The 26,679-nt window shown below is 42.6% G+C and overlaps 1 long non-coding RNA gene across 2 annotated transcripts in view; it reads left to right on the top strand.

The window, feature by feature from the left end:
- LOC123616164 (uncharacterized) overlaps positions 1–26,679 on the top strand; it is a 124,811-nt gene that overhangs the window by 13,134 nt on the left and 84,998 nt on the right. The window contains exons 2-3 of one of the 2 annotated variants that reach the window (XR_006724051.2): positions 11,027–11,161; positions 14,502–14,634. This is a non-coding gene — a long non-coding RNA (uncharacterized LOC123616164). The remainder of the gene's footprint in view (positions 1–11,026; positions 11,162–14,501; positions 14,635–26,679) is intronic. The other variant, XR_012504824.1, reaches the window with a different exon arrangement.

The raw sequence follows: 26,679 nt of genomic DNA, 5'->3' as shown, positions 1-26,679 counted from the left end.
AGATAATGTCTATAAATTGCTGGTCACATTGTATGTCCTTGATAAAATTAATGGTACTTTTCTTTCTTGACTCTGGTTCTTGCAATTGTATATCATACTAGGGTGGAGGCTACAATTTGCACCTGTTATCAATCATTTTTGCCTGCCTTTTAAGAGAGGGAATAAGAGAAAGCATCAGGGAAGGCTGCAGAACTGGGATGCTGAGATACAAGTGGCTGACCTACTTATCCAGGTTTACTAGAGCTCAGTCTTGTAGCTGACAGCATGAGGATTTGACTTTTTTCGTTTTATGATTTTGAGATTTGGGTTACACCAGTGGATGATTTATGAAGTAACCACTCTCATATTTCAGTGACAGAAATGTGTTAAGCTGTATTTAATCTATTTATGCATTCAACTGGAGGATGCAATGATAATTACTTAGCATCCTCTCTGTGTAAGAATCTGCAGATAAGCAAAGGAGCCTGGGGAAAATGAGGTGCAATTGTGCAGTATAATGTGACCACATGGGTAAAAGGGAGCATAGAGGTCACCATTCTACCCAAGTTAGATAGTAAGGTTTTTGACATATAAGAAAAGAGCGTTATATAAGTATCTGGCTTTCAATATGTGTCTCAGGTTCCTATAACAGTAGTTGCTGCTTCCCTGCATTCTAGAATCAAGAGCCATATTGGTAGGATATAGCCAATTATAAGTCAGCCAGCTACTCTGGTTATCGATTGCTATGACACAAATTGAGGGTAAAGGATTTATACTTGGTCATTTTTCAAGAAGGGTGTTCTAAGAGAAATTCATTGGCTTGTCAGAAATTCTTAAATTATTATCCTCAAAGCTGTGACATTTTTAGAAGAAGAGCATCATATTGCCTCCAAAGATAATACATCATAGCAGATGAAACATGAAAGGAAATTTTGAGTGATTCAACACAACAATGTTCTTTTGCTTTTTAAAGCATTTCATTTTCCTTAGGAGACAAAAGTTTCTACATTTTAACAATTCCATTTGCTCCCCCATCTTGGGAATAAGGTAGAAAAGCAAGTTCCTCCTAGTCCTCCCAGTGATTTGGCTTATCCGTGGACAGTATTTTAAAATTGACAGGGCCCACTCTCGTTTATTTTCATATTTGTGTCTCATAGTAATCCTTTGAATGAGGCAGGGAAAAGAGTTATATCTGTCTTATAGGTACGGAAACCAAGACTCTGAGTCCTGGCCAGTGTTCCTGCCTTTATCCCACTCTGCCCTCCCAGAAGCTAAGCTTATGTTCGCACTAGCTTACTTGCGTGTTTAGCCATTTTTGAAACCCCCACAGTTCAGTTTTTAGTATACTAGAAAGGAAATGAATAAATAAATTTTTGAATTCTTGCTGGATCAAAAGACCTATTTTTCTCAAATATTTAATTAGATTTGTGTATAGTAACCTGCCTTGAACTCTGCTTTCATCTGAGAAATCCTGTCACAGTAAAGTACGTCTGGGAGGAAAAATATCAGAAGGTTAAAAAAAAAACAAAAAAAAACAAAAACCCAACAACAACAAAAAAAACCAGGTTGAGATGAGCTGCCTGACTTAAAAAAAGAAAAAAAATTCTTACAAAGATAGCTTTCCCGCTCAAATGACAGCAGTGAGTGGTGAGAAAGGCAAGACTTTACAGTAGAGAGGGCAAACATGATTATTAATTCATTAGTAAACCACGTTTTCCTCCTGTAGCATCTGTCATTTCCCTTCTGTTGACTCTAGTCTGTTTTTCTATTGATGAACTATCAGATAAAAAAATAATCGGACTTGGTCATTCTGTCTATATCTATAACTGGGTGTAGCCATTTTATGTAGCAAAATGAAGAATTTTCAGCGGGGGGTTAGATGAATCTGCCTTTTTTGTGTGTTTTCTAATTGAATTGTCAGTAGTATTTCATCATAAGCTTTGCAAGTTATTTTTATAAAGCATTAGGCCTACAAAATTGGCCTTGGCCTTGGTGGTGCCTCAGGGTCTGAGAGCACCTCTGCTGAGCCATCCCACCCCCATTCCTGTCTCTGTTGCTTCATTGCTAATTGGTGTAGGTTCTCTGTCTCTGTTTCTCTCTCTACACACACACATATGCACGTACAGTCCCCAAATAATTGGCTGGAGTGAACATTTTATTCAGTGTATAGCTACTTTAATACATTTACCTTACTTTTATTCTGAATTAACTAGTTGCCTTGAATTTTAATTCATTTATTCAAAGAGTATTTATTGAGCACCCACTATATGCTAGGTGCTGTTCTGTGTCCTGTGGTAAAAGCAGAGGACAAGACAGGAATAAGTCTCTGATCTCATTAAAATATGCACTCAAGTGTCAGGGGAGGCAGAATGAAACAATAAAATGTATAGTATGTTGGTGGTAAGTGCTGTGGAGCACAGTAAGGGAACATGGTGGACAGGAAGTACACCTGTGCTGTGTGGGAGGGGGTGCCTTTTGGAATTAGGTGGCAAGGGACTGCCTCACTGACAAGGTGCCGTTTGAATGAAGGCTTGAAGGAGTTGACGGAATGATGCATCCAGATATCTGGGGAAAGAACGTTCTGGGCAGAGGGAGAACATCAAGTGCAAAGACCCCGAGATGGACTTTTGTGTAGCCAGGTCTGTGAAATGCCAGGTGACCGGACCCGAGTGAGGGAGGCAGATGGTTGGAGACAGTCAGCGAGCCGGTGGAGACTGTTGGGAGCTGGTAGAAGAGTTTGCCCAGAGGAGAGGGGTACAAGGTGACATGTGTGAACTGGGTCACTCTGCCTGCTGCGTTGAAAACAGATGTGAAGAAGCGAGGACAGAAGCAGACCAGTGAGGAGGCTGTTGCAGCAACCTAGGGCAGCGATGATGGCGAGAGGACCAGGTGGGAAGAGTGGAGGGGGGAGAAGTGAGGGGGTTCTAGATGTAGTCTGAAAGCATTGCCAGTAGGATTTTCTTCCAGATGGGGTGTGGGCTCTAGAGAACGAGAGCAGTCAGGATGACTCGAAGGAGCTGACCTCAACAGCAGGGAAGGTGGGACTGATGGGACCGTTATGAACTTAGATGGGGAAAACGGAGGAGGAGCAGGTTTTAGGGGAAAGTCTGGGTTTTGGTTTTGGACATGTTAAATTTGAGATGTCTGTTAGAGACTCCAGTGGAGCTACTGAGGAGACAGCTGGTTACACATATCTGGGCTTGAGAAGCTACATATAGGTACATTTGGGAGTTGTCTGTGTATAGGTGGAATTTAAAGACATGGGACAAGATAAGATCACCAAGGGAGTAAGTGTAGAGAAAAATGTCCACAGACTGGGCCCTCTAACATTTACAGGTCAAAGAGATGGGGAAGAGCTAGTAAAGGTGACTGAATGAGAGCTCAGTGATCTGCGAAACCCCAAGTGTGGGCCTTACAGAGAGAGTAAATGCAGAAAAAAATTTTATTTCCAGGAGCCCCATTGTTCTGTTAGGCCTTGTACTCTCCCTTAGTTGGAGGGACTTCACATAGTCACCTGTACGTAAGGGGACTCCTCACTTATTTTTAAAGTTTGGTAGGTGGTAATCTCATACTTTTGTTACAAGAGGCAAAGATACTAGGTAGTGACAGATGTGTCAAAGCAAATATTGTAATGGAACCACTTTTTGTTCCAGAGAATGCAGTGTTATAATTAAGACATTGTTCCACTCTATCATCATGACAGGTCAATTTAGTGCTTTGCCAATTTCTTTTTTTTTTATTCATGGAGCTGGGTAGGGTGTGGTAAGACAGAGATGGAAAGGTCAGCATGAGGCAGGAGAGACTGAGCATTTGAATATTTGACATCGTTTATTTTGACATTCAACAACAACAGGTCACATAAAAGAGGACCCAGGAGCTGTTTTTCCCTTCCACTACCATTAAATGTCATGTCACCAGTGACAGCTTGGAGGCTGATTCCATATTCCTGTTTGTTTGAAGAGCCATCCTTGATATACAGATCTTTTCTGAGGTGGAAGGTCAAGGCCGTGTGTGTTGTGAATTGAACACTCAGGTCAACTTTTGGTTCTTTGCTCTTTGAATTTCACTTCCCTGAACTTGCTGGCCAGCATCTGTCATCTGTAAGAATCAATTTAGAAAATCGGCTAGCAGGTGCCCATTTTGCACATACCTGCCAGTCCCAGGTGAGCGTTCCAGTGGCACCGTGGCACCACAGCATCCTTGCTGGTGCCTAGGAATAGTACTAATTAATTTTCACTGCCTTTTCCCATGTGAGGATTTTGGTCAGAAAGACTCATTTCTAAAAGATGGCCTGGAGCAGATTTAAGCACAGAGCCCTTTAATTGGCGTGAGCGAGCAACAGTTGGACTTTCTGAATTGAGCTTTTCCGTGGTTAACCAGAGCGCATAGAGACAGCTCTAATTGCCTCTCAGCTCCCAAAGGAGAAGACGGAAGGGAAAAAAGATAGCAGAGCAGTGAATGGCCTGACTGAATTAGTCTCTGGGCATTGTTTTTGCGATCTGTCTCTTCATGTGAACCCTACTTTGAAAATAAAATATTTGAATTATAAACAGGTACTGTAGCAGTTGGGCTACATAATCAGCTTTATAATTTGATGTAGAATTTTAAAAATCTGTTGCTGTGACTCATAGGTTGAATGAAGAGGGCTTAGTATTTTAACCTGTGATGTTTTCTGAGACCTTCCTTGTCTTTTTGGGGTAGGCTTTACTAAATTAAGGCCCTGTAGCTTAACTACGAATATATTCTCTTGGCTATTACACACACACACAGTACTGATTTATGAGAGCTTTTATTTGAAAAGAGCACTGTGAAATTAGTGAAAGAATAAAGAGTGTAGAGTATGGGCTCAGTTATAAGATGTCACATTTTACATGGAATGAATCATGCTTTTAGGCAGGTAAGCTATATATAAACTCTTGCCATAAATACACCATGGATGAGTCCAGGAGAAGTTGTGAAGGGCGAGAGGAAGACTGATAAGGACTCGCCTTCTGGGCTGCACTCTGCTCTTCAGGCCGCTGTTGCTCGAGGCTGGGAGACGGGCTGGGCCCCAGGGGCCTCTCGGGTCAGCATCCGCCGCCTCGCGCGGATCTGCCCAGCGATCCTGGGGCAGCCGTTGAGCGCTGTCCGACGGGCTTCCTCACCTGCTGCCGTGGACGTGATGGGGAGTCCCAGGGCAGCAGCACCGCCAGGGTCGCTGGAGCTCCGCTGGCTGGTCGTCACTGTTTTTAAAAATGCCCACCATGCACCAATTTGTAGGGCTTGCCCCTTATCTTGTGGCTTCAGATTTTGACAACTGGCTTGAAATACTGACGTTCTAGGCAATAAGGCATCCTTTTTATTCAAGCTGCTCATTACATGATGAGGTTTTCAGGGCCACCCTTAACTGCTGCTTGCCCTAGCGGGCGGCGGAGCGGGCTCCTGAACCTGTCTCTGAGGGCCCCCCTCCGTCCTGGATCTTGGCACAGCTGGGGGCCTTGGCCGCACCCCAGCCTGCAGGCCTTGGCCTCGCTGCTTAACCTCAGCTGTGCAGTGTGGTGTGTGGAGTTCAGTTCTCAGTAGAGTCAAGACCTGATTTTTCTATGTGATGTGGTCCCCTTCTCTTTATATTTATGCGTTCATTTACTCAATCATTCAAACATTTTCTAGAAGTAACTGTGGGAAAGCTCTTGTATACTTCGTGTCAAGCGGTAAGCAGTACCCGCGAATCTAGAGCTGCAGATAAAACTGTTCTTAGTTACAAAGCTGTAACTGCAAGTTACTGAGGAAATACGAGGCAGGCTTCTAGAGAATCTGAGATGAAATTTCGGCTGAGGTGATAAAGATGTCTCCAGAAACGCACACCAGTGTCAGTTGTTTAAACTTTCTCTCCCTTTCTCTTTTGTTTTGAAAGTGGCAGGCTCCCTTCTTCCTGACGAGTTTCACCTGCCCCCCCCCAATTCCCTGCCTGACTCTGCCCTGTGGTTCCTGAAGGTCTCCCGTCCCACTGGGGCCTCTCTCTCACCTGGAGGACATTCTCAAGCCTCCTTGAGCTCTCAGCCAGTTCCCATGACCTTATCATGTCCGGGCCCTTATTCCCTGTCTGTGTGCCTTCTATAGTTAATACCAAGCTGGACGTGCTCCTTCAGTGGCTGCGATGGGTTGAAGTGGCTCCCTGACCTTGCAAAAATAGGCATGTTGAAGTTAATCTTAACCCCAGTACCTCCAAATGTAACTTATTTTTAGAAAGTCTTTTTCCCCGGAGTTTTATTGAGGTATAATTGATACACAGGACTGTATACGTTTAAGGTGGACAGCATAACAATTTGACTTACATACCTCATGAAGTGATGACCTCAGTAAGTTTAGTGAACATCAGTCATCTCATAGAGATACAAAATGAAAGAAATAGAAAAACTATTTTTCCTTGTGATGAGAACCCTCAGTATTTAACAACTTTCATACATAACAGATGGCAGTGTTAATGATGTTCATCGTGTTGTACATGACATCTCTAGTGCTTATATCTTATAACGTAAGTATATACCTTTTGACTACATTTATTCAGTTCCCCCTCACCCTAGCCACTGGTAACCAAAAATCTCACCTCTTTTTATCTGAGTTTGTGTGTGTGTGTTTTTAAAGTGTAATTGACCTCCAATACTATGTTAGTTCCTGTTACACAACATAGTGATTTAATATTTCTATAACTTTCAAAATGAGAAATAGTGTTTAGAGGTAATAAAGTTAAAATGACATCATTAAGGTGGGTCCGAATTCGATATGACTGATATCCTTATACCCAGGGGAAATTTGGACACAGAGCAGGCCTGTATGGGGGAGGACCATGTGAAGATACGGGGGAACGCCATCTACAAGCCAAGAAACACTGAGGCTACCAGAAGCTTGGAAAGGAGCATGGAACAGATTCTCCTTCACAGCTCTCAGAAAGAACCAACCCTGCCAACACCTTAAACTCTGGCTTCTGGCTTCTAGGCTGTGAGACAGTACATTTCTGTTGAAGGCACCCAGTTTGTGGCACTTGGTGATGGCAGCCCTGCACACTAGTACAGTGGGCACAGATATGATTGCCTAATGATCAGAACCAAGACCACTTCTTGCTCACTCTGGTCAACCCCTCTGCACTTGTTAACCCTATTAGCCACCTTCCTTTTGAAAATTTGAGAGTCAGGATGGTGAGATGAAATAAACCAGAGCTCTGGAGTTTAGGCCAAGCTGGGCTCAAATTCTTGGGTAATTTTATTCATCTTCTGTACACCCATGAAATAGAATTTGTATCTACCTCCTGTGGTAGTTGTGAGGATTACATGAGATATAATGCATGTAAAATATGGGTCATACAGGTAAGCACAATATAAATGAAAATTAATGTTAGCTCTGTAGTCAGGCTGGGAAGAACCTAGACATTGAGTAATACCAAGCCAAATGGTAGGACCCTGGAAGTTTGGCTTGGAGGATGGTTTAGCAGGGGAGGTGTTTGCGCCTCCTCCGAACTCTCACCTTCCTACTGTACTTACCAGGCTGTGCACCTTCATTGGTTCATTGCCCTTCACGTTAGATTTTGAGGTCATTGATAGTGGACATAGTAAATATTTGATGAAATAATGAAATGATTGAATGGAACAAACATAAAATAACGTTCCTGGCTGATCCAAGGGCTCAGTGTTCACGCCGTCATATCAAAGCTCAGTGTGGAAAGCAGTGAGCTACACGAGTCTGCAAGGTAACAGAAGCTGCTGTTAATGAGTTGATTGTTTGGGCTGAAATGTGTTTTTCTCAAGTTCTCAACAATCTCCCCCTGCCAGGACTATATAAAAATTTTTTTTTTTTGGTAAATCACCACTGGATCAACCTGAGTGAGTGAAAACACACTTTCAGCATATTTCTCAGAACTGTATATACTAGGGTGGTGTATTGCTGTCATTTCTGTGACTTCATTATCAGAATTGTCCACTTGTGCTACTCAGACGCAGAGATAACATCAAGACTATATTTTTTAAAAAAGCACTTTGTCACTTTAAGAACGCAGAATGCCAAACCAGAAAGAGCATTCACTTTATGGGCCAAAATTCTACAGCAGTAATCCTAGAAACCACAAATACAGGTAGATCGGAATTTGCTGGCTCCTGTGTCATTTCACAACGGCAGCTGGCTATGTACAAGAATGTGTGTCCTCAGCAAATACTAAGTTTCTTTAATGAACAGTCTGCAGGCTCTTTGTATTCCTTATTATACGAGACTTTGAGATGGGCTTGCACTGATTTTGTTGTAATTCAGACATAAGCTTCCCCTTCACATCAGTCTGAGGGTGATCTTTTCTAGCTGTTAAGGAGTCTAAATAGGTTTTTCAGACTACTCTGTGTTTACTCAGTTTACCCACGGCCCCTCTCCTACCCTCCATTTATTCAACTCGATACAAAGATTTCTCAGTGCAGGTGGAGAAAGAAAAAAAATCATCGTAGATTTTTCCACTGTTATTCACAGAGCTTAAAATAAAAAAGCTGTATTTATACTTCATTGGATAAGAAGGTTTGCTTGGCTAAATGAGATGGTGAGCATTAATATAAGATTTAAAAAGAGACAACGGTTGTGTTACTCCCACCCTTGAAAGTGAAAAGCATAAGGCAGAGAGTTGCAGGAGGTGCAGCTGAATAATGAGGCATTTTTCTGAGAAAGAGGAGTGGAAGAGTGATTCTCAGCTCTGGGCCAAATCCTTGGCCTGACTCAGTGCAATCCAGCACACACTTTATAGTAAAGCTCAGAACAGAGGGTATATGCAGTCAGTAGGCTTTTGTATCATAAAACCTGAGTCTGCTTATAAATACCCCAGCATGTGCATGTTCTCACCCCAGTGTTACTTATAACACTGAAAAGTTAGGAACAGCTCAAGTGTCAAACAGTACAGAGCTGGTTAATCAAACTGACGCAGCCATGTGATGGCATGTTATACAGCTAGTAAAAATTTTGTTGTAGAAAAGAGATTTAATGGCATTGGATGATGGTCCAGTATATTAGTAATTAGAGAAAAAGCAGATCATACAGTAGTAAGTCCAGTAGGAACCTAATAAATACAGACACATAGTCATAGAAGTCTGGAATATAATTTCCAAAATTGTTTACAGTGGCTATCTCTGGATTGTGGAATTAAAGATGGGTTTTACTTCTCTTTGTGCTTTTAAAACGTTCTCTATAGTGATAATGAACTTTGTAATTAACTTTACAATCAGAAAAAGAGAGGATACCTTTCCCTCTTGTAAACACTATTGTAGTGGCTTGAATGGTGCCCCCCCCCTTTCCCGAATATCTGTGTCCTAATCTCTGGAACCTGTGAATGTGACCTTATTTGGAAAAAGTCTTTGCAGATGTAATTAAGTTAAGGATCTCGAGATGGGATTATTCTGGACTGTGCAGGTGAACCCTAAATCCGAAAACAAGCATCTTTATGAAAGACAGAATAGGAGAAGGCACGTGAAGATGGAGGCAGAGTTTGGAATGATGTGGCCATGAACTAAGGGGTACTGCCAGCCGCTAGAAGCCAGAAGAGGCAGGGAAGAATTCACCCCTAGAGCCTCCTGGGGGAGCACAGACCTACCGAAACCTTCATTTTGAACTTCTGGCCTCTGGAACTGTGATAAATTTGCTGTTGTTTTAATTCTGTGGTAATTTGTTACAGTGGCTGCCGGAAACGAATATATACTACAGTTCCTTCTGCACGGACATCTGACTGGGAGCTTCTCTCTGGCTCTCCTCAGCCCTGGATCACTGTGGTCACCATCTTCAAAGAGCCATGCTGAGCTCTGTCACCAGCTCACTGTCCATTCAAATGGCCTGTCTCGTCCCTCCTGTCCCACTTCTCTTCACTCTTATTTGTGAGAGGTTCCTTTTAATCACTACAAACTGCACCTGTTGTTTGGTCCAGGCAGAGCGCCTGTCCACTACTTGTCTCAGGCAATTGGACATTTGTTATTACACATTCATAGAAGGGCTTTAATGGCCTCTGTATTTTCAAAGGCGATCCAGTGACTTTCACCAATCTTTCAGATATCTGTAATGACTTAAAGAGGCTCCCAAATGACAGGACACCCAGGATACTTTGGGTATATCATTATCCATTTAGAGGAGAAAGGGAAATGCTTTATCACAGCATAAGGAGAAATCATACCCAAAGTCGCCAAAGAGATTTCCCAAATACTAGATACTTCTACAGATAATTTGCAGATATTTTGTTTCTATTTGCCAAATAAGTGAAGGTAGCTCATTGGTGACTTGACCCAGTCCATCATGCCGGCTTCATCTCTGATCTCTTGCTGATGGTCCAGTAATCTCTAGTGCTGTGCTCCCTACCTCATGCTATTCCTCCTACTCTGCCCTGGCTGGAGTGAGGCTCTCCTCCACCATGGTCCTCTGCGCCTGACTTGCTTCCTGCCCATTACCCCAATCCTTTAGATTTGGCTCAAGCATCACCTCTAAGAAGTCTTGCCCAAGCCCCACTTCCCAGGTACTAGGCCTGGCCTCCTGTGTCTCTCTAGCAGCATGGCCTCACCTCTACCTCTGCTCTGTTCACGATATGTGGAAATGATCTCTTTGTGCAGGTGGAACATTTTCAAGTTTATGCTACCTGACGATATGGTATCCACAAGGCAAAGGAAAGAGAAAATGAAGCAGTCTCTCCAGTGAATGGAATATTGTCTGTGGCTAAATAATCTTTGCAAAGTAAAGGCTATCTCCATTGCCATGCAGATCTTTTATCTTCTGCCCACTGGATCAATATGAATAATTCCTAAGCAAACCCTTCATTTTCCATTGCAAGAAAAAAGACAGAAGCTGATGAGAAAAGGTTGAACAGGGGCCTCCCAAATGTGAGAAGATGCTTGCTTTGAATGATCATAATAGAAAAGTGCCATGGTCTGTTTGGCTCTTCCCTACTGTACTGTGAGCTGCTTGAGGGAAGCAGTCTCGAGTCCCTGTGCTTAGCACTGAGTTGCTGTTCCTGACAAACTTGTGGGATGAATGAATATTTTCTCGTGGTCTCGTGCTTTCTGTTCAGGCTGTGAAGAGAAGCAGAGCAAACACACTGATACCAGATCTGCCATTTGCCTGGATTAGTGTCCTGAAGCCCTTCAGACAAGACCTTCCTATCACCCATCTCAGAAGTCTCAGAGCATGACAGGATTGTCAGCAGGTGAGAATGGTGAAAAGCAGATAATGCTTTCTCTTTTCAGTCTAGAGAAAGTACCAGCAAGGAGCTTTATGCTGGGAGGTGATAAGGGACACCACACACAACGGGGGAAATCAATGCACAGTCCCTCTGTGGTCAGTGAACACAGTGGTGACAGACGAAATTTTGCTAAGACACTAATCAGCTTTAGTCCTGACATCCCTCCACCCCAGGTCCCAAGATTCCAGGAATAATTGATGGAAGGTGATGCACCCAGGCAGTTGCAAGCAATACTGTTCGTGCTAACAAAGACAGGAGTTGGTTTTCAGTTACTGCTGTCAGACTCTAGAACAGGATTTGAGAGCAGCTCCATAGTTGTATGACCCCTCCTGAAATGGGGTATAACTATGTTCTTCCTAATCGGAAAGTCCTTGGGCTAAGCCAGATGGTATCTTGTGGCTGAGTCTCAGAAAGTTACGAATCTGGAAGAAGAAAGCAGTTTATAGTTGGGAAGGAAAGCAGGATAGTCAAGGAGCCACAAGATTGGCCAAACAGGCCACCATCCTGGAGGGGCTGTACTAGCTGGAAGCCAGATAAGAATAAGGGGGCAAGCAGAGAGGATGACAAGATGCAGGGGGTTGAAACTGGTGCCCAGAGTAATTTCATGAACACAGCCTTCCTCTGCCTGGCCTGGTATGCTTTGCTGAGCAAGGGGCAGTCTCTCAAAGCTCTAGAATGGCTGTCTTTCCCCATTTCCTAGCCCAGTTAGATTGGCCAAGGGCTGACGACCATGAAGAATTGTATGTTTTAGGGTGGGAGTGGGATTAGGAGACTCCTGCCGAAGGCAATACCATGTTGAAAGGTTAGTTTGAGGATTAATGATGAGATACCCTCTGTGAAACATGGAACACTACACACTGCAATTCAACAAATATTTACTGAGCTGTATTTATTGAGGGCAATACAGTCAGTATAAGGAGGGTATAGAGATTGGTATTACATTTGGTGTCCTCAGTAACTATAGAGTGTCTCATCTTAGATATTGAAGGGATGGAGAGAGATGGGAAAACAGGTCGTAGTCCAGATACAGTGCCAGGTGAGGTCGGGGAGGAGGCAGGAAAGATGTGTTGGGGTGGACTCCAGTGCCGGCCAGAGCAGCTGTTACTTAGAATGCTAGTTGGGTAGGACTGTGTAGAATATCTCAGACGTGCGGAAGGCACTTAGGCTGGTGCAGTGGTCTAGGTAGAGATGATGTGGGTCTGACTTACTCTGGTGGCAATGGGAAGAGAATAGACACAGGACTGACAGGCATAGTGGAGAGCTAAACTGGCTTTGACTTGGCGATTGATGGATTGTTGGGCAGAGGGTGGAGAGGAAGCAAAGATGACAGCAATTTTTCAAGCCTAGGTGACTAGATGAATAGGGTCCATCCGAGAACTAGAGAAATCAGCTGGGGTCATTGATTTGAAAGGGGAAATTTGTTTGGTTTTCAACATGTTGAGTTTGTGGTGCTGGTTGAACATCTGAATAGAGATACCCAGAATGCCGCTGGAAACGTGCAGTAAGACTAGGGTAGAAGCCCTGCCACAGATTCCCTGTCTGCTTATGCTCTCTACCTCTGCACCACCTTCCCTCGCAGCTCTTTGTGTGATGAGTTTCTGTTAGCTCTGTATGGAGAAGGACTTTTTCATTGTATACCTAAGAAATCATAGGTTCACAATACTGTTGTTTTTAAATCCATAAACTAGTGATTAGAAGAGAAGTCAAGGCCAAGACAGATGGGTCCCAATCACCAAAGTGATCATTCAGACCACTGAGTAGATGAAATCACTGAGGGAGTGTTATGGGTTGAATTGTGTCCTCCCCAAATTCATATGTTGAAGTCCTAACTTCCAGGACCTTGTAATATGTGACCTTATTTGGAGATAGGACACCTGGTCTGTGGTTATTTGTTACGGCGGCTCTGGCACACTAGCAGAGGGAGAAGGTATATAATGGAGAGAGAGCAGGGGACTGAAGTTGAAACCATAGGGTCACTTCTATCGAGGATGAAAGTTGACAGGAAATAAGAGAAAGCAAAAATGTATTGGTTATAGAGGCGGAAGGAGAGCAACAGTAGTGCCACGTCATGGAAAGTGAGGGAGGAGAAAATTTCAAAAAGAGAGAGTGGCAGGTAAGAATGCCAAAGGGAATTTGAGTAGGACAGGGACTTAGTGGTTCACACTGAGGAGGGCCTAGAAGCCGGGCATGGTCTGGGAGAAAGCAGTTTCATCCGTGGTAAGGGGAGGGCGATGGAGAAGCCGAGTTAGGGAGTGTTGATGTGTAAACAGGAGGGGAGGCGATGGACACCAGTGCTCCTCAAGCATGTCTGAGGATTGGTACAGGCTGGCTGCCTTGAGTCAGCTGGGGAGATTAGAAAAAAGATGAGTTTCTAGGCCTCAGCCCCCAAATTGTATTCGGATTCATCAGGTCTAGGGCGGGGTGTAGAAATCTGGTTTCTTAAAAAGCTAAGTGTTTCTTATGCACAGGTAGATTTGAGAACCATGTGCTAGACTTTTATGTGAAGGAAATTGGTAGTAAAGTAGAAGCAAGAGAGAAGGAAGACATTGATCAGGATTGTCTAGAAGATGCCAAACGAACAACCCTTAAATCTCAATGTTTTTAACTATTGTCTTAATGAGAAATGCTGATTTCTCACTCATCCTCTGTGATCATCACAAGCTAGGGGAGAGGTCTCTGTTTAACTCAGGCTGACAAAGCCTTCCATCATCTTGCTGCTATACCTTCTAGAACATGAAGTCTCCTTAGTTGCTGCTTCAAGGAAAAAGTGTATGGACATTTTACATCTGCTCTTCTAAGCTTCTGATCCAAAATGACATGTTACCTCCATTCACAATTCATTGGCCAGAACTGGTCACGTGAGCTTTCCTAACTGCAGGGAATAGGTGATGTGGACTTGATGTGCCTCAGAGAAGAGGAGAACTGGATGTGGATGAGGACGAGTCAGGTTTGCTTGGAATGGAGCACACAAGCCAAACTGTTTTTCTTGTGGGAGAGAACTGAGCATTTGTGTAGGCCAAGAGAACGGTGCCGGAGGAAGGGGAGGTGGAGAGGGGAAAGGAGGTGAGTTGAGAAAAAGCAGGAATCAACAGGGTAAAGCCCTAGAAGAAGGGTGGGCACAGAAACACCAATTCGGGTGGGCTTCACCTTGCAAAGGAGGGATGCCTTTCTTCCTCAGAGTCCAGTGTGAACAGAGATGGAGAATGACACCTCTGTGAGAGTTTGGTAGGGCACAGAAATTCTCATCATCACGATTAGCAATATTGTTCTGAGACTTGACCTGTCCTTCCTTTCTCCTTTCCAGATTTCTGTTTACAAGTCTTTCAGATGAGAGTTCAGACATTTAAAGCACTTCCAAAATTAACCCAAGACGATTAGTCAACAGGACTGAATTAGCAGGGCATTCAAGAGTCCATTGCATCTCTCCTATCTTAAAGGTAAAGTTCAGAGCTGACTCAAAGCAGATGCTTCAGAGTCCCCTATGACTCGGCAGCTGGGGGGCTTTGGAGGCTTTTCTGGTGTAGGTTCCCAGAGTGTTGGCTCTCCATAGCCTAGCGTTACAATTTGAATGGTGTGTTACTACCGGTTAGGGAAACAGGAACACTAGAGCTTCCACTGTACTTCAGAGGCACAAGAAACAGGATTCTCGATCTGCAAAGGGCCTTAAGAGGTAGGACCATGCTAAACTGACTAAAGTAAATAAAAAATGTTTGTTTTTTTTTTTCTATTTTTGAAAGCCCACATCAGAGGGCTTACCCAGTCACTTCTCTTCTTGCTTTTGGCTAGCCTAGTTCCCTCCTCTTACATTTAAGACGTCTGTCCTCTTGTTTTGCCCTCTGTGGCCACAGAGAACAACAGTACAATCCCTTATATACATGAAGTCATTGTTAGATTGTGCCACAGCCTTAATTACAAACTCAAACATCTTTTCTCTTTCCCACAAATGTATCAAGTGGCTAATATGTGCCAGTCACTGTGGCTATAAAATAAGTTAAAAAATCAGTCCTTGGTTTCATAGAACTTGTAGGGGAAGAAATAGAATTTTCCCTCTGGCCCTCTAGGTTCTTGGCTGAGGCCCCTACACCCACCTCGGTAATAAAAGAGTAATAAGAGAAAAACAAAGAAACTTAATAATGTGTTTACCTCTGTGTACATGGGAGAGACCCAGAATAAGAGAGTAAGTCCCCCAAATGTCCAAACTATCATCTTAAATACCATCTTCAGCTAAAGACAGATGAAGATGTCAGGGGTGGGGAGACAGGTATGGGAGGTGACCAGGAAAAGGACAGTAAACAAAGGTAAGGTTGTTATGCAGATTTAAGTGTCTGCCTTCTCTATTAATAAGAATATCTAGAGATTTAATTATTTTCCTCTTCCTGGTTCAAGAGGGAGACACCCTTACAAATGGAGATTTTCCTTATAAATGTAAATGTCTTTTACGAAAGGGTAATTTCCACTTGGTTTTTAGAGCTTTTCCTTTGTCTGCTGTTTATTAAAAATAATAAGCCTGAAATAATTCTTATGCCAAAGAGGCATATTTCTTCAAACTCTTTAATCTGGTTGGGGGGAAAGGGAGAGAGGGAGAGATGCACATTACATCTTGATTGTTTCACTGCGGTTAACAGAGTTAGGTGCCAGGGCAGGAAGAAAGAATGAATTCTGTCTAAAGTCATCAGGGAAAGCTTGACAGTGCGCCTAACAGTAGACCTCAAGTCTCGAAGTCTGAGTAGGAGTTTCTCTTTCTCCAATATCTGTAACTCTTCACGAACTCTTCTGCTTCCCTCTTTAGTTTTGTGATCATGTTCAAATGCTCAAATTCTCCCACCTTTAGATTTTACCCTGTTTTTTATAATCAACTCTAATCCCACCTAATGCAAAGCGGACAGCCTAGAATCCCTCCAGCATCTCTGGGGATTCTTGGTGAGAGCTGAGGACTGTTTTACTCAGTCACCTCTGTATCCTCTTTGTGGCCACTGAATCCTTGATCTTTGCTCTGTGGCTCATCTCTTGCAATAGACCTGGCTCCCTCTTCCTGCATTTCTCCATGCAAATCCTGCACTGGGTTGGGGGAGGGCTTCACTGCCCCCCATACCTTTGACCTGGGGCTGTGTGTAGCAGACTTTGCTAAAGGTTTGTAGACATGGAAGGGAGGCAGGATTGAGGGGAATGGTGGCTGAAATTCAGCCATGAGCCACTCCCTCACCAAGCCTTGTGCCCTGGCTAGGTCCTGGGAGGAAGGGGGACTGTTTTCTAATGAACTCAAATCTGTGTTATGGGTTAGTGGTGTCTCTGAGGGGGAGTACACCCTAGTAGAGCTAAACAACCTCAGATTATAGTTCCTAGAATATTTGTCATTTCTGCCCCTGGTAGGATTGCCAGGTTTAGCAAATACAAATACCAGACATCTAAGTTAAATTTGAATTTCAGATAAACAGTGAATTTATTTTTAGTTTAACTGTGTCCCAAGCAATATTTGGGACATACTTATGCTGAAAATTATTCCTTGTTCACTGGAAATTGAAATACAAGGTGTCCAGTTAAATTTGATCCGGGACCCTAGTCCCTGGAAGGTACTATCCAGGCCTCCCTTATGTTTGTGACAGCCTTCCACTGTGCCGCACGGCCCCGGCTCCTGCCTGCCACTTCTTTTCTTTCCCTCTCCAGCTCAGTTCTTTCTGACCACCCCCATTGTTTCCCCTTTCTTTTAGAGAGCAGTTTAGCTGTTAGGCTGGTCTCAGCTCAGCTCATTCAGACTCTGCCCAGGGGACTTATCTTCATAACCAAACACGATCTTTGTCCTAAATCATAACCCGTTTTCTCAGAGCGGAATTCTGCGGCCAGTCGGCCAGCACGTGTTCCTGTTCTTCATATAGTCATTCAGCCCCAATCTGAGCAGAGTTCCTGAGGGAGGCTTGACCCATTATAATGTTAATAATTGGCCCATCTTTCTTACGGTGAATGAACAAGTCGATGGTGATAGCCTTAGTTGGGGAAGGTAATCCCTCTCACGTAGTTGCAGCCTGGCAATTGAACCCTAGAGCCTAGGATATTAGGACTGAGATTATTTCAGGGATTCTCTAGTCTGTACTGCTTCCTCACTTTGCAGATGGGGGAAGTGAAGCCGAGAGAGGGCTGTGACTTGTTCACACAGCCAGTTCATGTTAGAGCTTTGGATTTGCTATCCTGTCCTTGTCTCTCAGGAAATGTGAACAATTTGGCAGAAAGCATTTTTCAAACAGTCCCCTCTCTCCCCATGGTTATGGTTTTGTCTGGTGGTTCCATATTGTGCTAAGGTGATGGTAACTTCACAGTTTGTTACCTACACAGCCTCCCTGGAGAATCCCAAGTGGTAAGTTTCTTCCCAGAACCCCACACCTATTGTTGCTGGACCTCAGTGGCAGCTGCAGCGGGGAGTTGGCTGCCCTCTGTTCATCCCACTGGTCCTGCCAAGGAGTTCGGTTTACCCATGATGATTTCCACTTGAAAGCAATAGCAAATGCCTTCATGCCTTTCTTAGTTTCATTGCAGTGAAGAGTAAGCGCTCAGCACTCTCTGAGTTGATGAATAGACGTCTTCTCACTGTAGAAATATGCCAAGTGTGATTTCATGGCAAGAAAGATTTCTTGTCAGCGTATAGATTTCTAGCAGTGGTAAAGACATTGCGAAGTTTCCACGTCGGCTCTTGAAGCCATTGTACAAGGGCCAGACACACTGAGCGTGTTTCCTTTTTGCCACTTTGATTTGTCCTAAATTTGTTGCCTCAGTAAATGTGAAACACTGTTTCCTGACCTTTCTAAATTAGACCGTGCTGCTTACAGGAGCCAATCAGTCACACTGGAAAAAGGCTCAGCCTTTTTGGTAAAGACTTGGACATTTCTAGAACTTCCTTGTTTTAACCTCCCCCTGCTGGTGAAAGATAATCCACATATATTCTGTTCAGGAGCTGAAAAATTTAAGGGGAGGAAATTTCAGTCTTGCTGAATGATTTTGCCTTTTAAATACAGAGAGATAAATGAATATTTAAGAAAGATAAATGAATATTTCTTCTAGGAGCCATAGCCGTGTGATCATTACCTGGCTGCGTTACCCAAGTTTACTTGCACAGTCTATTTATATGTGTGTCGGAATCTGTAGACTGACACTGCGTTGTCTTCATTCTTTGGCTTTTGTGAGGTACACCTATGGCTGTTGGAATTACAACGAACTGTGAGAATGGGATGGAATAGATTGCTTCTGGCCAACCTTTTTCACCTTCTGTTTCCTCCTTTTCATTGGCTGTGAGCTATGAAAATCAGACGGCTGTGCCTGTTAGAGATGTGTCCAAAGTAAGAGTTCAGAGCCCCGGAGTGAGTCGCTTGCACAGAGGAAGCATGAGCACTCCGTAACTAGGGGTGGAGCAAACATTAAAGAATCAGTGCAAAGGTATTTCTTTAGTGCGCATACTTTATAAAATACATTTTGGCTGCTCGGAGGAATTTTCTGCTACCTTCTTAATTTTAGGTGACTTCTTCATGGTTGAAGTTGATAAGTGGCCTTCAGATGAGTTAAGGTATTAATGTGGTATCTGTAATTCTGGGGATTGAATGAAAGGGGGAAAATAATGAAAAATTACAGATTATCATAGAAAACAACATTTTCTATTTTTAAAATGTGATCTTTTCCACAAGCTTCTCTCTGCAGTGTGCATCCATAATTTATGAACGCTCCTTTGCTAAGGGATGGTGGGGGGGGAATACTTTGAATTGTGACATACTTTATAAATGTTAAACATCTAGTTGTTCTGTCCGTTTGGGATCTAATGGTATAGGCGTCTTTCCTGTTGGCCACCATTGTCACACGTCCCAGCCTTTTTTGGAGTGCCTGTGCCGGTGCTGAGGGATGTACAGAGGGGAGTAAGACACACTCCCTGCCCTGAGCTTGCTGGCCGCCCATGAGGGAAAAGAAGCCAGGAGCACAGTGGATGGAGGCCCCCAGTCTGATCTCTGCTTCTGAAGACTTGACTCTGAACTTCATGTGTTTGAGTTTAGTCTTCTGTAAAATGACGACATGACGGTAGAGAAACTCTCACTCTGTGATTCTGTGATCTGTACGGCAGAACCATGTGCTCTGTGGGATCAGTGTCCTTGTGTCACCCACTGCTGTTTCTGTAGCACCTACCGCAGAAGCTAGCACACAGTAGGTGCTCAGTTGTGTATTGAATGACTGCAGAGATGGAGACCGTGCTAAAGAAATCTGAGGAAGGCGAGCTCGTTTGTGGACTGGGTGATCAGGGATTTTATGGGGGAGTAATATTTGAAACAGACTTTTAGAAAAGGCATTTCCATGGGTGCACATTTGGAATGGGGTGCAGTTGAAGGCACTTTGTATCCATGGGAAGCTGTGTGGTGTCATGGGAAGAACATGGGACTTTGAACCAGAAAATTTCAATTCCGGTTCAAGTTCTGTCGCTCACTAGCATGTGTCCTTGAGCGAGTCACTGAATTTCTTGAAGTCTCAGTTTCCTCATGTGTCAAATGGGGATGATGATACCAAACACTTGACAGATTTGTGATGAGGATGAGATAGTATGTTTTATCTTTTGATGCAGTGCTCAAAAATGTGAATCTGCAGAAGTAACAAAAATCAAAAGAGCATGGAGGTAGGAAATGAAGGGTATGTCTATGAACATGTGCTGGCATTGGGTATAGTTGCAAACGAAGTTTGATTTAGACTACACAGAAACATGTATGATGTGGTTAAAAGTGTGGAAATCTGTAAGTCTGTTATATATATATTGATTTTTCTTGAAGAGGAACAACCAAATAAAACTCAGGCCTTTGGCTTAGATCCAAGATCTGTGACGTTCCCAACAGCCAAGGTTCACATTGTTTTCCTATATGAAGCACTGACTATGGGATTTACACCAAAATCAATAAAAATATTTCCTGCTTCTGAAGGGAGTGTTTATCAGATCAACAGTGTGTGTGTACCAAGGAGACCATGGTTATAATGCCAAGTCAGAATTTCATAGTCTTACAGTACTGAAAAGAAATTAGCGTACAACCTGCAAATAGTTACCCAAAGATCGCGGATGTGGGGTCGGGAGAGAGGAAGTGGCAGAGATGACTCCTGGATTTTGAGCCTGGGAGAAGGATGGTGTGTTGTACAGAAACCAGGTTGTCTTGAGGAGCTGTAACTTCCGGAGAAGAGACTATTTGCCTTAGAAAGTGGGAGATACTGGGGAAGCTGGTCTTGTAGCAGCCAGGGGAGGAGCTTACTAGAGATAATGCGTTGGGGGCTCATTTGTATAAAGGTAAGAAAGCCAAGTGACTTGGGTTGTTTTTGTTTTTGTTTTTGTTTTTGTTTTTGTTTTTGTTTTTGTTTTTGTTTTTGTTTTTGTTTTTGTTTTTTTTGAGTGAAGGTAGATTTGTTCAGAGAGATACATTGAAAGGCAAGAGAAGGACCACGAGGTGTAGGGGTTGGGTGCTCAGATTAAAAGTAGGTGCACATTCCATAGACAGAATGTGGGCTGTCTCCGAAGAGGGAGAGAGAGAGGGGCGGCCCCAAGTGACTTGTTTGCTGCCGCCTTTCCGATCCAGTTACTGTGGCCCTTGATATGCTTCCAGATAATAAACTAACATTCTTTGAGCAGTGTGTCAGGCATTATTCTTAGTGCTTTACCTGAATTACCTTATTTAATCCTCACAGTAGGCCTATGCAGTAGGCACTATTATTATTCCCATTTTACAGTTTAGGAAACTGAGGTAAATACACACAAAATTAAGCGACTTGCCCAGTGGTGCTGTTTGCAAACCCAGTTTTCTCTATCTGACTCCACTCATAGATGGGGTTGCCCAGTTAAATTTGACTTTCAGATAAGTAGCAACTGTTTTTTAGTATAAGTGTGTCCCATTTGAGATACATTTAATGCTAAAAATTATTCCTTGTTTATCTGAAAGTCAAATTTAATGGTGGGGGCCTACATTTTTACTTGCTAAATCTGGCAATCCTGTTTCTGGGGGCATATGCTGGATGTTCCCCCTGTCTCTTTCCTCTCTCCCACGCAGACTTAAATCTCTTTTGGTCTCCTTATTCCCTGGTTCTCTTCTTCAATTATACCATCATGCTCTCCTAGTTCAAATTGGTTGAAAAGATAGAAGAAAAGCGCCCACTGGGCATTTAGTGATGGGTGCTGCTTGGTCCAGATCAGCTCTTCTAGTCTGAGACTGTCTGGGAACCAGGGGCACAGGAGTAGTTCTCTAGACAGCTCTCCCAAGAGCACTGCTAGCTGGGACCGGATGGCTTAAGTTCTGATTAGGACGGTTCTCCAGAAATGCCCATGTCCAAATCAACAGTTGATTAATGGTAATTCACAACCTCACGACTTAAGCTGCTTTTGGATAGCCAAGGTGCCACCATGAAAGAAAGGTGATGTAGGCCTTTAAGAACAGCAGGCAAGGCCAGCAAGCGAAGCCAGTGTATTATTGACCACTGTTTGTGTCCTTTCATTTGTACTTTATCCAAAAAAGGATTTGAGATGACTTGCAATGAAACAGTACAAGATAAAAAATAAGTGAAGTCTTTGAGAGTAGAGATGAAGAAAGGAAAATGGGCATATGCCCGTCCTTGGCTGGGCCCCATGAGCCGGGGTATGTGTTCTCAACTTGTCCCCTCCCTGGCTCCGAGGGCTGATTTCAGTTGAGTGACCACAGGCTCTTCCTGTTCTGACTTACCCTGTGACTTGGCATTTCTGGCAAGATCTCTACCCTAGCAACATCAACTTGAAGGCCTGGATCTTTCCCAGTTTATTGGGTGCTCCAGTGCCAGATCTCTGGGTCTCTCTCCAGGAACCTGGAAGCCTTGGCTAATCAATGCAAGTGAGAAGTGCAAGGATATCCTTCATACTCACTCAGAAACGTGGGCCTGAGTGTCTTTCAAAGTGGAGACTTCTCACCTCTTAGGTTATTCATCTTGCACCATCAGAATTGATAAGAGATAGTACTGGCTGCCTAGAAGTAGCTCTGGGCCTCTCATTGAAAGGATTTTACTTCTCTCCATTTAGTGCATTTGTTTTAGGTGAGACCTGCAGTCTAATTTGTTAATAGTATTATTCATATAGTCAATAACATTGAATGCAATCCTCACCATTATTTATCAGTAATAATAGCTCAGGAGGGTAGTAAAAGTAATTACTTCCTAGTGAAGGTACGGGTGAGGAGTGTAACTTAGCATTACTACCTAGAGGAGTACAGCGTATCAGAATCATGTCATTAATAATTTGGCTTATGTGGCAGTAGTTAAGAAGGGTTCCAAGTTAAAGGCAGAACTACAGTGATGAAGAACAGCTCACTGGTTGCCAAGAGTTGGGGACAAAGAGAGGGTGTGACCACAAAGATGCAGTAGAAAGGAAATGTTTGTGATGAAACTTTGAATCATGATTGTGGTGGTAGTTACATGAATCTACATATGTGTTAGAACTCCTAGAACAAAAAAAGTCCATTTTATTGTATGTTAATTAAGAAATAAAAGAAAAAAAAATGGTTCCAAGTTAATGCTATGGATTTATTTAGTTGACTTTTGGGGTACAGTCTAATACTTCTTTCTGTGGTCATCAGGCATCTCATTTTTTAATCACAGTTTATCTCATGTGACTTACAACTGAGAATGAGAGATTTATTTTGCTGTTTCATGTGCTGGACTTCTAAATGGGATGTGGTAGAGATAGAAGATGATTTTTTACACCTATGATTATTACTATGGCATGCACAGTATGGGAACTGAAATAATTAAATGTTTTGCTTTGGGGCATTTTCTTTGTATTCTTAGAAGTTGAGTGGTTCATATCCTGGTGAGTTCTGGAAGGTTCTGATACTGTGTTTCTTCTCTTTGCTCTTCATTTTTCTTACTGAGAAATGCCTGAATAACCTGTGTCTTACTTGAATTTTCATTATCCGTAGATCAGTCCTTTTTAGCTGAAAGTTTATTTGCCTTTCTGCCTGTGTACATAAGACTTTTAAGAGCAAATTCCAAAACTGCCTAGCTTCTTTTACTCCCGTTCATTTATTTTAATTCAGCTTTCTATTTTGACATAATTGAAGGTTCACATGCAGTTTAAAGAAGTAATACAGACTACCCAGTTACCCCAAAGGTGACATCTTACAAAAATTATCATGCAATATCACATCCAGGATATTGACATTGACATAGTCAACATACAGAACAGTTATATCCCCACAAGAATCCCTCACGTTACTGTTTTAGAACCATGCCCACCTCCCTCCCCCACTCATTTTTTCTGTAATTATTCACAGGTGTATAATACCTCAGTTCCTTTTGTAAGTAGGTTGAGTCGTTCCACCTTCAGTAAATCCTGAATTAAATGAGTTATTGGTAGAAGACAACCATATTTTGTGAGTTTCTAATTATGTGTGTAGTTAATTGCATATAGCAAATCCCAGGCCTGATAAGTAGGAGAAATCATTTGAAAGGTCCTTCTAACTATCTTTAGGTCATACCTTGGGGTTAGAGGAGTAAGAAGACTCTCTTGAGGGACTTACTAGAGCCTCTGCAGTGAGCAGGTGTTGAGCGAAAAGCAGTAGAAATAGTGGGACAAGTTAAGACACAAGGCAGGTTTATAGGCTATATTCCTAAGTGCATAGCTATCCAGCAATTGAAAATGCAGTATCCAGTGAAGTGGGGTGAACTCTTCCTTGACCAGAGATTTGTATGAGACTTCAGAATTCCAGTTTGTATGTGTGTATGTGGGTGGGAGGGGAGCATGCGGCAGGAGTGAGTGATGATCTTAAATCAATTGAAGAGTATCTTTTAGTTCTTTTGGAGAAGATCCTCAAGCAAGCCCCTGTGGGAGGAGCTAATCAGTGCTGGGTGGGGTGTGGCTGGTATGCAAGCCTGATATTCAGCCCTAGTAAGAAACTGAGGCGGAAGCCCACACAGACAGACTTTACCAATTCAGAAAGCATTCCAAGAAAATCATGACTGAGCGTTCCAGAACTTAGTTCTATGCAGTGTTCAGTTGTCAAGTATTTACTCTGTGCCGGATTCTGAGCCAGGCGTTGAGGGTATAATACCAATAGACTAAGGCATTGAGAGGCCAGTGGCTAATACTAAAGCATCAAGACATAGTCTAGATTCCATCTTTTGGTGTAGCTGGGGCTCTCATAAGACTCTGCCCTAGTCAGGATTGGTTTTAGCATTTAGTATATTCTCTGCCTAGCTCCTTATTAGAGCTTAAGATCAATACATACATACATACACACAGATCAAGAGATGGATGGAAATGAAGCTCAGCAGTTCCAGCAGAGTAGGTCCTCAGAAGAAAGGGCTAGTACTTTATACCAATTCAGTGCTCTGTCCTTGGAGAATAACACAAGGAGCATTTAACACTCAAGATACCAGTAAATAATGGGTGCAGCTTCATGTCTCTGTGAATGTTTTCAGAGCTCTGAAAAATCTATAGCTGATTGAAAACCCTGAGTGATCTTGCTTAGGATCAAAAAGCTTTCATTAACATCTTTAATCTGTGTAATGAAATCTTGAACTATTTTTCATGCCTTTCTTGTTGCTTCAACCAGTAACCGAAATCTCAAGGGAACTCAATGAATTAGAATGTGACCTAAAATCAAGAGCGGAGAGTCATCAATCAAAAAGGGAGATTATTTGGGGAACAGAAATGATTTGAATACCAAAGAAACACTGCTTGTTGACAGAAGTATACGTTTGTAACTATTGTTTCATTGGTCATGTAGGCCATGGAACAAATCAAAAGCCCAAGTCATATCAAAAAGAAATTTGATTTTAGATTTCACTCCACCACTTTGATTTCATAGAACTTTTAGATTCTCTGTGACTATAAAGCTTGGTGCTTTGTCCTTTCCTTGCCCTGCCTTTCTGCCGTTTGTGTTATTCTCCATCTTTTCCCCCTCAGTTTTATTGAGAAATAAGGTTCTCCATCTTGAAGAGGTGCTTCACACTTATCTTTTCCCCCATCCTCTGTCTCTGCTAACTTGGGTTGTCAGATAGCAGAGAGGCCTTTTTAGGAGACCCTGTTGAGATAGGCTGATTGACTTAATAATCAGCCCTCAAATGTCAAGGGCTTAACACAATAAATACTTATTTCTTGGTCACTCAGGATCCAGTGTTGATGTTTGTGGTTAGTCAGTTGTCCCAGGCAGCTCTCCTCTAAGTGATGACTCAAGCATGTAGCCCTCTTCCATCTTGTGATGCTGTCATCTTCAGTGTGAGCCTCCACGGTCACTGCAGAAGGGAAAGAAAGTACAAGGATGGTATACTTGACACTTGGTCTGGAAGTGGCACATACTTTCCTTGTTTCATTCCTTTGGCCAGAACTAGTCATTTGGCTCCACATAGATGCGAGAGCGACTGGGAAATGTAACCCCATGCTGGGCAGTCACTTCCCAGTGACAGTAGTACACTTTGGTGTTCTGCTGGCTGTTTCTGTCTCACCATCCTTGGAAAACATTGTTCCATGAGAGTGCCTCAGCTCTTTCTAACTCCTAAGTACCCTGCTCTGTTCCCTATTCCAGCTGAGCTCTGTATAATCACAGAATCCTCAAGTCAAAGCCACCAGTTATAAATGCAGTTTTTATCTGGAGCACAGTGGGCACATCTTTTAGTACAGAGCTACATCTTACCATTTATGCTCTCTGGAGCCAGAAATCCCCACATTAAAATTGGACCATCGCTTAGAGAATTGAAAAAAACCTAAATGCAATAATTGATAATAATCTCAGCTCAAGTTTTCATATTTGTTAAATATCATAAATTTGGGGAATAAAAACCTTGATTTAATTTTCTTAGAAGCTGGAGTTTGACCCAGTTGAGTTCTCTGGTGCTGGTTTCTGACCCATACAGATACAAGAGCAACTCTCACCATTCTGGTAAGGAGCCCCTCTTAAGTGCTTTGTTCTGAGGGCACCTTTCAGCATAACATATCAGCAGAAAAGGCTAAATATATATGTATATGGATGGATCCTTCTAAAGGCTAAAAATACTGTATTTGATTGTCCTGCCTCCGTTGATTCTATTAACTTGCAGAGACCAAGGAATAACCTGCAGTTCTTAATCTCCCCCACTTAATTCAGGTCCTGTTATTTACATAACTGTTGATTTCCTGACCAAGGCCTGCTGTTCTCCAAAGATAGCGGAATGGTTAAATAAATTATGCTTCATCTATATGTTGGAGCATTAAGAAAGCTTTAAATTTTGTTTCTCAGAAATTTTAAATGACCATTGGAAGTGCTCATAATATTTAGTTTTTAAATATATATATGTATAAGTGGTCTCAATTTGTGTGTAAATATACATATAGCAAAAAGATTGGAAGAAATGTCAAAATTTTAACTGTGGTTGTCCCTGGGCAGTGGGATTATAGGTGATTTTCATAGTGTTTGTATTTCTATTTTCCAAAGTTTAAAAATGAGCATAAATTACTTATGAGAAGAACGTTAGTCAGTACACTTGTC

The sequence above is a fragment of the Camelus bactrianus genome, chromosome X (assembly GCF_048773025.1).
Source record: "Camelus bactrianus isolate YW-2024 breed Bactrian camel chromosome X, ASM4877302v1, whole genome shotgun sequence".
In the NCBI taxonomy this organism is placed as follows: Eukaryota; Metazoa; Chordata; class Mammalia; order Artiodactyla; family Camelidae; genus Camelus; species Camelus bactrianus.
Note: the sequence above shows the minus strand (reverse complement) of the source record. Positions and strands in the feature narration are given on the sequence as shown.